Genomic DNA, 12,796 nt, shown 5'->3' with positions numbered 1-12,796 from the left:
GAGGCGTTCCCTTGCAAAAACACACGAAAACACCACTTCGCGATATTCTCAACAATCAGCCAGATCGGCGAAGCGATCCAAAAACAGGCGATAAAGCGCATTAGCAGCAGGGATGTAACAACTGCCTTTCACTGGATTCAAGCAAGCCGGGCTGAAGACGGCTGGAATGCCAGAAACCGGTCCTCGGAAGCTTGTTTCCGGTCCAGGGAAGGCATGGCTTGGCAGTTCGGGCTGGACTGTTCCCATGAGGCACAGGGTCAGACTGATTTGCATATAGCCATATCTGAACTGGGGTGGCAGAGTGGGCTAAAGAATGGTGATGGATTAAACCCAGATAGGTTGACTGGGGGTGAGTGCTTGTATTGTCAACGCTCCGTCCATCATTTCCTTTGGTTTTGCTTTGTTCGCCATAAGTGTGGCAGGGTATGCTCAGACGTGAGTCCCTTGCTCACTTTTCCACTAGATTCAAGCAAGCCCGGCTGAAGACGGCTGTAATGCCAGAAACCGGTCCTCGGAAGCTTGTTTCCGGTCCAGGGAAGACATGGCTTGGCAGTTCGGGCTGGACTGTTCCCATGGGGCACAGGGTCAGACTGATTTCCATATAGCCATGTCTGAACTGGGGTGGCAGAGTGGGCTAAAGAACGGTGATGGATTAAACCCAGATCTTTTGACTGGGTGTGAGTGTTTGATTGGTTCAGATGCTCCGTCCATCACCACCCCCTTTTGTACCGCTTTGGCCGCCATAAGTGTGGCAGGGTATGCTCAGACGTGAGTCCCTTGCTCACTTTGCCACTGGATTCAAGCAAGCCGGGCTGAAGACGGCTGTAATGCGAGAAACCGGTCCTCGGAAGCTTGTTTCCGGTCCAGAGAAGGCATGGCTTGGCAGTTCGGGCTGGACTGTTCCCATGAGGCACAGGGTCAGACTGATTTGCATATGGCCATGTCTGAACTGGGGTGGCTGAGTGGGCTAAAGAACGGTGATGGATTAAACCCAGATCTGTTGACTGGGTGTGAGTGTTTGATTGGTTCAGATGCTCCGTCCATCACCACCCCCTTTTGTACCGTTTCACTGCTGTAAAGCAGCATGACTACCTGCAGTATGAAAGGGAGCCCAAACAAAGGTCCTGTGCACACGTAGATGAGTCAATCAAAAGTAACGTATATTAATGGTTATCTTGAACCTAACTCTGATAAAAGACAAGGTTGACAAACAATGGTCGATCTTCCTGTTTTATGTACTTTGGATTTCCTTCAAGTGGAAATTACCAAGGAGAAACCAGCCGACAAGAGTTTCGTCACTCGGGTATTTACCCGTGACTCTTCAGGGCTGAAAGTTAATCAAAATAACCGGGATCGGTGAACCGGTGATAATTCCAACCCAGTTCGAAAACGGGTAATGATGCAGGGGAAAGCCAGTAGTGGCAAAAAAATGTATAAGCAATGATCCCATGAACCTGGAGCAGCGATCGATGAGCGGGTGCAACCGTCTACCGAGGAAGAACTGGCGGTGTATAGGCAACAATAACCTCTGGTCTGTCTGGATACGGAAGGAGCCCAGAGCCACATCTGAAGACCAACACATGTCATGGAGACACTGATCATGCAGCTCAGAGACCCAAGAGGACCTCAACACCCACCGCAAACAACCCATGGCCCGCCAACCCCCCAACGCCCCTGCCCCCTCCCCCGGATGACCACAGAGGCAACGCAGACAAAGACAGAGGACCTTCAGAAAACGCACCAGCCTCACAGACCCAACACCAGAGAATGTCATTTCCCACTACTGGCTCAAAAGGACAACCATCCTCTACATCCTGACCATCATTGCTCAGAGGCTGACGGTACAAACACAGCGGACAAACAACATTCCTCCACAGACAGAGCTGCTGGCTGTGCTGCACCTGTCGGCCTCTGGTACCTTCCAACCAACAACTGCCAGAGTCGGAGGAGTCTCACAGCCAGCCCTTTTAAAGTTCATCACACCTGTCCTGGATGCCATCATCAGTCTGGTACCCCAGTACCCTCACTTCCCCCACACTGCGCAGGAACAGCTGGAGACCAAGCAAGGCTTCTACGCAAAAGCTGGCTTCCCGCACATGTTGGGGGCAGTTGACTGCACACATGTCCTACTTGTGCCCCCTGCTGACACTGCACACAACTACTGCAACAGAAAGCACACTCATTCCATCAATGTGCAGGCAATAGTGGACCACCGGGGACTCTGCTTATGATAGGCTGTTATCATTCGCTGTATGCAAGGGAGGCTTGCACCGCTGCGGCTCATGGAGCACTGTTATCATTCTGTGTATGTGAGGGAGGCTTGCACTACTGCTGCACATGATGTGCTGTTGTCATCTTGTGTATGTGAGGGATGCTTGCACTACTGCTGCACATGATGTGCTGTTGTCATCTTGTGTATGTGAGGGATGCTTGCACTACTGCTGCACATGATGTGCTGTTGTCATTCTGTCTATGTGAGGGATGCTTGCACTACTGCTGCATGTGATGCACTGTTATTGTTCTATGAGAGGGAGGCTTGCACCGCTGCTGCTTTGATGTACTTTTATTGTTCTATATGAGGGAGGCTTGCACTGCTGCTGCTCATGATGCACTGTTATCATTATGTGTATGCGAGGGAGGCTTGCACTGCTGCTGCTCGTGATGCGCTGTTATTGTTCTGTATCTGAGGGATGCTTGCACCGCTGCTGCTCGTGATGCTCTGTTATTGTTCTATGTGAGGGAGGCTTGCACCGCTGCTGCTCATGATGCACTGTTATCATTCTGTGTATGTGAGGGAGGCTTGCACCGCTGTTATTGTTCTATGTGAGGGAGGCTTGCACCGCTGCTGCTCATGATGCGCTGTTATCATTCTGTGTATGTGAGGGAGGCTTGCACCGCTGCTGCTCATGATGAGCTGTTATCATTCTGTGTATGTGAGGGAGGCTTGCACCGCTGCTGGACATGATGCGTTGTTATCATTCTGTGTATGTGAGGGAGGCTTGCACTGCTGCTGCTCATGATGCGCTGTTATCATTCTGTATATGTGAGGGAGGCTTGCACTGCTGCTGCTCATGATGCACTGTTATCATTATGTGTATGCGAGGGAGGCTTGCACCGCTGCTGCTCATGATGCGCTGGTATTGTTCTATGTGAGGGAGGCTTGCACCACTGCTGCTCATTATGCACTGTTATTGTTCTATGTGAGGGAGGCTTGCACCGCTGCTGAACGTGATGCGCTGGTATTGTTCTCTGTGAGGGAGGATTGCACCGCTGCTGCTCATGATGCACTGTTATCATTCTGTTCATGTGAGGGAGGCTTGCTCCCCTGCTGCACGTGATGCGCTGTTATTATTCTATGTGAGGGAGGCTTGCTCTGCTGCTGCTCGTGTTGCACTGTTATCATTCTGTGTATGTGAGGGAGGCTTGCACCGCTGCTGCTCGTGATGCACTGTTATCATTCTGTGTATGTGAGGGAGGTGTGCACCGCTGCTGCACTTGATGCGCTGGTATTGTTCTATGTGAGGGAGGCTTGCACTGCACATGATGCACTGTTATTGTCCTATGTGAGGGAGGCTTTCACCGCTGCTGCTGGTGATGCACTGTTATCATTCTGTGTATGTGAGGGAGGCTTGCACTGCACGTGATGCGCTGTTATTGTTCTATGTGAGGGAGGCTTGCACCACTGCTGCACGTGATATGCTGTTATCATTCTGTGTATGTGAGGGAGGCTTGCACCGCTGCTGCTCGTGATGCATTGTTATCGTTCTGTGAATGTGAGGGAGGCGTGCACCGCAGCTGCTCATGATGCACTGTTATTGTTCTATGTGAGGGAGGCTTGCACCGCTGCTGCTCATGATGTGCTGGTATTGCTCTATGTGAGGGAGGCTTGCACCGCTGCTGCTCATGATGCACTGTTATTGTTCTATGTGAGGGAGGCTTGCACCGCTGCTGCTCATGATGCACTGTTATTGTTCTATGTGAGGGAGGCTTGAACCACTGCTGCACGTGATGCGCTGGTATTGTTCTATGTGAGGGAGGCTTGCACCACTGCTGCTCATGATGCACTGCTATCATTCTGTGTATGTGAGGGAGGTTTGCACCGCTGCTGCTCGTGATGCACTGTTATCATTCTGTGTATGTGAGGGAGGCTTGCACTGCTGCTGCTCATGATGCGCTGTTATTCTATGTGAGGGATGATTGCACTGCTGCTGCACGTGATGCGCTGGTATTGTTCTATGTGAGGGAGGCTTGCACCGCTGCTGCTCATGATGCGCTGTTATTCTATGTGAGGGAGGCTTGCACTGCTGCTGCACGTGATGCGCTGGTATTGTTCTATGTGAGGGAGGCTTGCACTGCTGCTGCACATGATGTGCTGTTGTCATTCTGTGTATGTGAGGGATGCTTGCACTACTGCTGCACATGATGTGCTGTTGTCATCTTGTGTATGTGAGGGATGCTTGCACTACTGCTGCACATGATGTGCTGTTGTCATTCTGTCTATGTGAGGGATGCTTGCACTACTGCTGCATGTGATGCACTGTTATTGTTCTATGAGAGGGAGGCTTGCACCGCTGCTGCATGTGATGCACTGTTTTTTTTCTATGGTTTGCACCGCTGCTGCACATGATGCACTGTTATCATTCTGTGTATGTGATGGAGGCTTGCACCGCTGCTGCTCGTGATGCACTGTTATCGTTATGTGTATGCGACGGAGGCTTGCACCGCTGCTGCTCGTAATGCGCTGTTATTGTTCTGTATGTGAGGGAGGCTTGCACTGTTGCTGCACATGATGCACTGTTACAGCATGTTCTATCCGATCTTTCTGACCATCTAGATAGGAACGATCTGTTGGAACCAAATCAATCGGGGTTCCGTGCGAATCACAGCACGGAACTGGTCATGCTGTCGATTGTGGACGAGCTCAGGAATAGGGCAGACAAGAAGATACCTGGTGCACTGGTGTTGTTAGACCTCTCCGCGGCGTTTGACACCGTGTGTCATAAACAACTTTTGTCGCGGCTGAGGGACTTCGACATCCACGCCTGGTTTGCTTCTTTCCTACAAGGGAGGACACAAAGAGTTTAGCTGGGAGAACTGCTCTCCACTGCAACACCAATTTCCTGTGGAGTGCCACAGGGGTCGGCTTTGTCGCCCCTGTTATTTAATATATACCTCCAACCTTTGATTTCACTTCTTAATCAAATGGATTGTCAGGTTTATAACTACGCTGACGACACTCAAATCATTATCCAAATGGATAATGCCCCTGGGGCGTCAGCAAATCTGCAAACTATCCTTAAGCACACAGCTAATTGGATGTCGCTGAACTCCTTAAAAATTAACCCGGACAAGACGGAGGTTCTACCTATTACCATCGCTGGCAATCCATGGCACGACGGGTTCTGGCCTAGGGAACTTGGGCCGCCCCCGGAGCCAGCAGTAGCAGTAAAAAGCCTAGGCATCCATGTGGATGATAAACTTTCCATGCGGAAGCAAATCACCACGGTGGTAGGAACCTGTGTTGGCCTGCTCCGGCAACTTAGGAAAATTGCTCCACTATTGTCCTATTCCACCTTGAGACGAGCGGTGTCCTCAATGATATTAGCAAGGTTGGACTACGGTAATTCGCTTTATTTAGGATTGCCCCAAAAACTCTTGGACAAACTTCAGGTGGTGATGAATGATGCCGCTAGGCTCATTCATAAGAAAAGATGAGACCATTCCCTTGAACCTTATACTCGATCTAGCTAAGATCTAGCTATAGAGTATTCATTGATGGAATCACAGGCACAAAACGTTTAACTTCCCAGGATACAAAAACATTTATTAAAATGACAAAAATATGAACAAATTTACAGTTGTACGTCATACATTTTATAAAAAACAATTAAAATTTTTCATGAACTCATAAGACAGTGGTAGAGTTCGTTTTCATTAAGAAGATTTAAAAATGTATTAGGGCTGCTGCTCCTTTTTACCGCAGTCGAATAGCTGTTTAGTATGAATTTCAGGCGGCTGGGCAGTGGTCTCGGAAGGAGAAGTAATCTCTCCTGCTGTGTGAGCGGATAAATCGCGCTGCTTCGGGGTTTCCGGTAAGAATTAAACATTTTTAAATCTTCTTAATGAAAACGAACTCTACCACTCAGATAGAGGGAACATGTTAGACGGGGACCCCGAGGGTCGGCCGGACACTGAGGGAGAGATCCCCGAGGGGGACCGTCTCCGGCGATCGTACAGACAAGTTACCTCCCTCCCCACAAACAGGCACCACACCAAGTCGAGTTCAATACTTTATATAAGGTTTGGAAGGCAAGGATATCAGCGATACAGGATATCTCGGACCCGGGGGTCCTCTCACTTCTAGTCTCTGTAGGTAAAGGGGGCAGCGGGACAGTCTTGGTACCGGATCGGTACAGGTAGGGGTAAGAGGCGAGCTCACAATCCTCGAGCTGGAGTGTCTGTGGATCGGGCCGCGGCAGCGCCAGCAGGCCAAGGTGATAGTCTCACAAAGCAGAGGGCCGCGGCAGCGCCAGCAGGCCAAGTCGATGGTTTCACGAGGCAGAGGGCCGCGGCAGCGCCAGCAGGCCAAGACGATGGTTTCACGAGGCAGAGGGCCGCGGCAGCGCCAGCAGGCCAAGACGATGGTTTCACGAGGCAGAGGGCCGCGGCAGCGCCAGCAGGCCAGTTACGGATGAGTTCTTCTCGGGTCTCTCGACTCCAGGATACAACTGCCGTCCTGGTCTGGCCCTGCCCCAGTTATAGGTCTGGTCCCCTTTGATGTCCGGACCCTCGCGCCTGGGGGGCCGGGAGGTCCGGGATGAGGGAGTCCAGACACCCAGCAGGGGGGTGGAGCCAGCGCCCAGGGCGGCCTGGGGTGATCGACACCTGGCGGAGGAGAGCCGTTGACGATTCCTTCTCCCATTGACTCGCCAAGTGGTCACTCTGCCTCCTGGGGGGAGGTTGGTGCCTCGATGTCGGGGCCAGCCGGGCCCAGGGTTAGGGTCGAGTGGAGGCCACGCGGCCTCGTGCTGCAGTGCCCCAAGATGGCGGCCGGGTCGATGTCGTGGTGTGGATGGTGACCCGGGACAGCTGGGTCCGGCGCTGGTGTCTTGTAGTGGAGGGATTGCAGGGTACTTCGGGTGGTCGGTTGGGGACTCTGGCTGGGGATGCAGGGAGAGCCAGGGTCCCGGTCCCATTGCGGGGAGGGGGGACAGCCCGAACATGCGGCCTGTCCAACATGCGTCCCCCCCAGCTGAAGGCGGGGAGAGTCAGCCATCTTCCTGGGGACTCTCCTCGCTGAGGCGGAAAAAGCGTGACAGGCCGTCGGCGTTGGCGTGGTCCTGGCCTGGACGATGTTCCACCGTGAAGTCCATCCCCTGCAGGGAGATGGACCAGCGCAACAGCTTCGGGTTCTCCCCCCGCATTTGCATCAGCCATTGCAGGGGTCGATGGTCTGTTTGCACCCGGAAGTGGGTGCCGAAGAGGTATGGCCGGAGCTTCTTGAGTGCCCAGACTACGGCGAAGGCCTCTCTCTCAATGGTGCTCCAGCGCTGTTCTCGGGGCAAGAGGCGTCGGCTGATGAAGACCACCGGATGGTCGACCCCTTCGGCGTTGAGTTGGGAGAGGACGGCCCCCACACCATGATCGGAGGCGTCCGTCTGCACAATGAACTCCCGGCTGTAGTCGGGAGCCTGGAGCACGGGGGCCGTGCACATGGCGGTCTTTAGCTTTTCGAAGGCCGATTGGCAGGCCGGGGTCCAGTTGACGGTTTTGGGGCTCTTTTTGGAGGTGAGCTCTGTGAGGGGCCCCACGATGCTGCCATAGTCCTTCACGAACCGCCGGTAGTATCCGGTGAGCCCCAGGAAGGCCCGGACCTCCGTTTGGATCGTAGGGGGTTGCCAGGCTTGGATGGCAGCAATCTTGAGTTGGAGAGGGGCCACCAGCCCGCTTCCCACTTGGTGTCCTAGGTAGGTCACGGACCCTTGGCCAACCTGGCACTTGCTGGCTTTGATGGTGAGCCCGGCTTGCTGGAGGGCGTGTAGAACCTCCCGCAGGTGGCGGAGGTGGTCGGTCCACTGGTGGCTGTACACAGCAATGTCGTCCAGGTAGGCGGCGCTGAAGTCTTCCAGGCCCGCCAGTACCTGGTTTACCAGCCGTTGGAACGTGGCCGGGGCGTTTTTCATGCCGAAGGGCATGACTTTAAAGTGGTAGTGCCCGTCTGGGGTAGAGAAGGCGGATCGTTCTTGGGCCCTAGGGGTGAGGCCGATCTGCCAGTAGCCCGCTGTTAGGTCGAAGATGCTCAGGTAGCGGGCGGCCCCCATCCGGTCAATTAGCTCGTCTGCCCGGGGGATGGGATGAGCGTCGGTCCGGGTAACTGCATTCAGCCCCCGATAGTCCACGCAGAACCGGAGCTCAGGGGCAACGCCCGGGGCAGCTGCCTTGGGAACCAGGACGACTGGGCTCGCCCAGGGACTGTCTGAGGGTTCGATCACTCCTAGGGTCAGCATTTTGGACACCTCGGTCTGGATGCAGGCTCGTACCCGGTCTGGTACGCGGTACGCTCGGTGTCGAATAGGAGGGCTGTCCCCGGTGTCCACATCGTGGAGGCACCAGGGGGTGACTCCGGGGGTGAGGGAGAACAGGGAGGCGAACTGCCTCAGGAGCGTTTGGCAGTCTTGGCGTTGCTCCGGGGACAGGGCCTCGGAGAGCTGGACCCCTTCCACTGAGCCATCCTGCTCGAGGGCCCTCAGTAAGTCCGGAAGGGGTTCGGAGTCTTCTTCTGTCCCATTATCGGTAGCCATCAGGAGGCTGAGTTCGGATCGCACAAAATGGGGTTTGAGCCTGTTGGCATGGAGGACCCGTAGGGGGTTCCGGGCAGTCTCCAGGTCGATTAAATAGGTGACGGGCCCCTTGCGTTCAATTACCTTGAAGGGCCCGGACCATCTGTCTTGGAGGGCACAGGGCTCAACCGGGGACATCACCCAGACCTGTTGTCCAGGTTCGAACTCAATGGAAGACGTGTGCTGATCGTACCACCTCTTCATGTCCTCCTGACTGGCTTCGAGGTTGGCTTTGGCGGCGTCTCGGAACCGCCGGGTCTGGTTGCGGAGAGCCAGGAGATACCTGTAGATGTCTGGGGGAGTTTTCTGGGGAGGCTGCTCCCAACCTTCCTTGACTAGGCTGAGGGAGCCCCGGACGGGGTGGCCGTACAGGAGTTCAAAGGGGCTGAAGCCGAGGGACTTCTGCGGGACCTCCCGATAGGCAAACAGGAGGCATGGAAGTAGCACGTCCCACTGGCGTCGAAGGGGTTCTTCTAGACCCATAATCATCCCCTTGAGGGTGCGGTTGAATCTCTCGACCAGTCCGTTCCCTTGTGGGTGATAGGGGGTCGTGAATTTGTAGGTGACCCCGCATTGTTGCCAGAGGGACTTCATATATCTGGAGATAAAGTTCGTGCCCCTATCACTGACGACCTCCCGGGGGAACCCCACCCGGGAGAAGATCCCCATCAGGGCCCGGCCCACCACGGGGGCCGTCACTGTCCGAAGAGGGATGGCTTCGGGATAGCGGGTGGCGTGGTCTACAAGGACCAGGATGAACCGGTGTCCTTGGGCTGTTCGAGGGTCGAGGGGCCCCACAATGTCTATTCCCACTCGTTCAAACGGGGTGGTGACGACAGGAAAGGGTTGCAACGGTGCTTTGATTTTTCAGCCACTTTTTCCGCTGGCCTGGCAGGTGGGGCAGGCCTTGCAGTGGTTGGTGACATCCTTCCGCATGTGGGGCCAGAAAAAATGGGTCACCAGGCGGTCGTAGGTTTTATCCTGCCCCAGGTGTCCGGCAAGGGGGACATCGTGGGCTAAGTTCAGGAGGAAGTCTCGGAAGCGAAGGGGCACCACCAGCACCCGACTGGCCCCGAGTTCTGCAACTTTCTGCTCGCTGTAGAGCAGGTCTTGGTCCCAGTAGATCCAGTGGGCCCCCGAGGTATCCCCGGTGCTCTGGGCCAGGGCTTGCTGCCGGAGTCCTTCGAGAGAGGGACAGGTTTTCTGTTCGGCCCGGAATTGTTCCTGCGTGGGGCCTCCCTCCTGCCGCCATTGTGCCAGGTCAGGGACGTCCCGAAGCTGGTCGGATCCTTCTTCGGTTTGGGTCAATGGACTGGCTTCTGGGGCGGCCTCCTCTGGGATGAGCGCGGGAGGAGGTTCTGGCCACTCGGGCTCTTCTGGGCTGGGGACCGCGCGGGCGGTCATGGACCGGGTCGTGACGCAGACCCATTCGGGGAGGCCAAGCATCCCCAGGTGCTCCCTCCGTTCGACAGCTGCCCAGGGAGAGCTTTCAAGGTCGTTTCCTAGGAGGCAGTCCACGGGGGCATCATCGCGGACAGTTACTTTTAACATCCCTGTTACTCCTCCCCACTCGAAGGGGACGCAGGCCATGTGGCATAGGCTTTCGGAGTTGTCGGCTGATCGGACAGGGCAAAGAATGTTCGGCAGGATTTGGTCTGGAGTGACGAGGTGGCGTCGGACCGCCGTTACACTGGCCCCGGTGTCGCGGAGGGCTTCCGCCCGGTGGCCATTAATGTTGACCCATTGACCGTACTTCTGTGTGTTGGCGGGAAGGGGGGCCCGCGGAATCATGTCTCTCTCCCCTAAGCAGACCAGTGCCATGGCGGCGGGTGCCCACTCAGAGGGATCGGTCTCGTACTCTTCTTGGTCTTCCGGGATTAGTTCTTCCCCTAGGGCCGCTGCTGCAACTTGGCGGGGGGTAGTGTTCGGATTCTTTGGGCAGTTGGGGTCACTGGCGTAGTGGCCGGGTCGCTGGCACCTGTGGCACGTAATGTTGGCCCGGAAACCGGCCCGGACGGCAGGGCTTCCTCGGCCAACCGGGGTCGAGGGGTTTCTGGGGGGTGACGAGGGGCCGGGGTCTCTCCCCCGACCCTGACTTCCTCCTCCCCCTCGGGGGCGATACGGTCTGGATAATTCGCTGGGTGCGTTCCGGCCAACTCGGGTGCTTTCCCACCGGTCGGCTTCGACGGCGAGTTGTCGAGGGTCGGTTAGCTTACTGTCCAGGAGGTGTTGCCTGAGCTCCACGAAGCAGTTGTTCGACAGGTGTTCCCATACGATAAGGTCAAAGAGTTGTTCGTAGGTGGTTACTTTGTTGCCCTTGATCCACCCCTCGAAGGCTCGGCTAAAAAAGTTCACGTACTCCACCCAAGTTGTACCCGGAATCCTTTTGCAGTCGCGGAACCGTTGGCGGTACATCTCAGGTGTGAGCCCGTATCGAGTGAGGAGGGCGGTCTTCATGTGGTCGTAGGAGGTCATCAGCTGGTCCGGGAGTTGCAGCAGGGCGTCCCGCCCTTCGTTGACAAACCTCCCCCATAATCCGGCTCCCCAATCACTTCGGGGAATCCGGTGGGAGGTCATTGCCACCTCATAGGCTTTAAACCACTGCTGTATATCATCGTTCTTGTGGTATTCCCGGATGACATCTTTGGGGATGTGAACCTTGGGTTCGGTCGAGGCAGACGGGGTCGGTCGTTCGGGGAGCCCGAGGTCTTTATTCTGTTTCTGGATCTCCAGTGCTTTGAGATTGCGCTCATGTTCGTACTCTAGTCTCTTTTCCTCTAGCTCTCTCTGTCTTTGCTTGTCTTCTCGCTCTTCCTTGAGCCGTAAGTGTTCCAGGGTTATTTTTTGTTCTGCCAGCTTGAGTTCTCCATCCAAGCGAAGTCGGGCTAGTTCCAATTCGTGGAGTCTGGTTTTTTCTCTTTCTCGGATCTCTTCCAGGGAGAGACCCGCTCTTTCGTTAGTTGGTGCGGGGCTCGTTTCGGATGTTGGTGTTCGGGGTACGGCCGTACCCGTTTCCGCCCAGGCTTCTAGGGCTCGTTTGAAGTCTTCCTTCGTACTCAGACCCGTGGTTGGGAGACCAAGTTCCATGCAATATTGCTTCAGTTCTCGGTGGTTGTAGTCTTCCAATTTTTCCATCTGGAATTTCTCCGTTGTTCCGCTCTCTGTTGTCATGGTGGTCGTGTGTCGTGGGTCGGGTGACTCTCTGTACGATTATGCGTAGGTTCGGATCCCGTCGCTGGCCACCAATGTTAGACGGGGACCCCGAGGGTCGGCCGGACACTGAGGGAGAGATCCCCGAGGGGGACCGTCTCCGGCGATCGTACAGACAAGTTACCTCCCTCCCCACAAACAGGCACCACACCAAGTCGAGTTCAATACTTTATATAAGGTTTGGAAGGCAAGGATATCAGCGATACAGGATATCTCGGACCCGGGGGTCCTCTCACTTCTAGTCTCTGTAGGTAAAGGGGGCAGCGGGACAGTCTTGGTACCGGATCGGTACAGGTAGGGGTAAGAGGCGAGCTCACAATCCTCGAGCTGGAGTGTCTGTGGATCGGGCCGCGGCAGCGCCAGCAGGCCAAGGTGATAGTCTCACAAAGCAGAGGGCCGCGGCAGCGCCAGCAGGCCAAGTCGATGGTTTCACGAGGCAGAGGGCCGCGGCAGCGCCAGCAGGCCAAGACGATGGTTTCACGAGGCAGAGGGCCGCGGCAGCGCCAGCAGGCCAAGACGATGGTTTCACGAGGCAGAGGGCCGCGGCAGCGCCAGCAGGCCAGTTACGGATGAGTTCTTCTCGGGTCTCTCGACTCCAGGATACAACTGCCGTCCTGGTCTGGCCCTGCCCCAGTTATAGGTCTGGTCCCCTTTGATGTCCGGACCCTCGCGCCTGGGGGGCCGGGAGGTCCGGGATGAGGGAGTCCAGACACCCAGCAGGGGGGTGGAGCCAGCGCCCAGGGCGG

This window comes from Lissotriton helveticus, chromosome 7 (assembly GCF_964261635.1).
Source record: "Lissotriton helveticus chromosome 7, aLisHel1.1, whole genome shotgun sequence".
NCBI classification, from domain to species: Eukaryota; Metazoa; Chordata; class Amphibia; order Caudata; family Salamandridae; genus Lissotriton; species Lissotriton helveticus.
The sequence above is the reverse complement of the archived record's forward strand: the minus strand, read 5'-3'. Positions refer to the sequence as shown.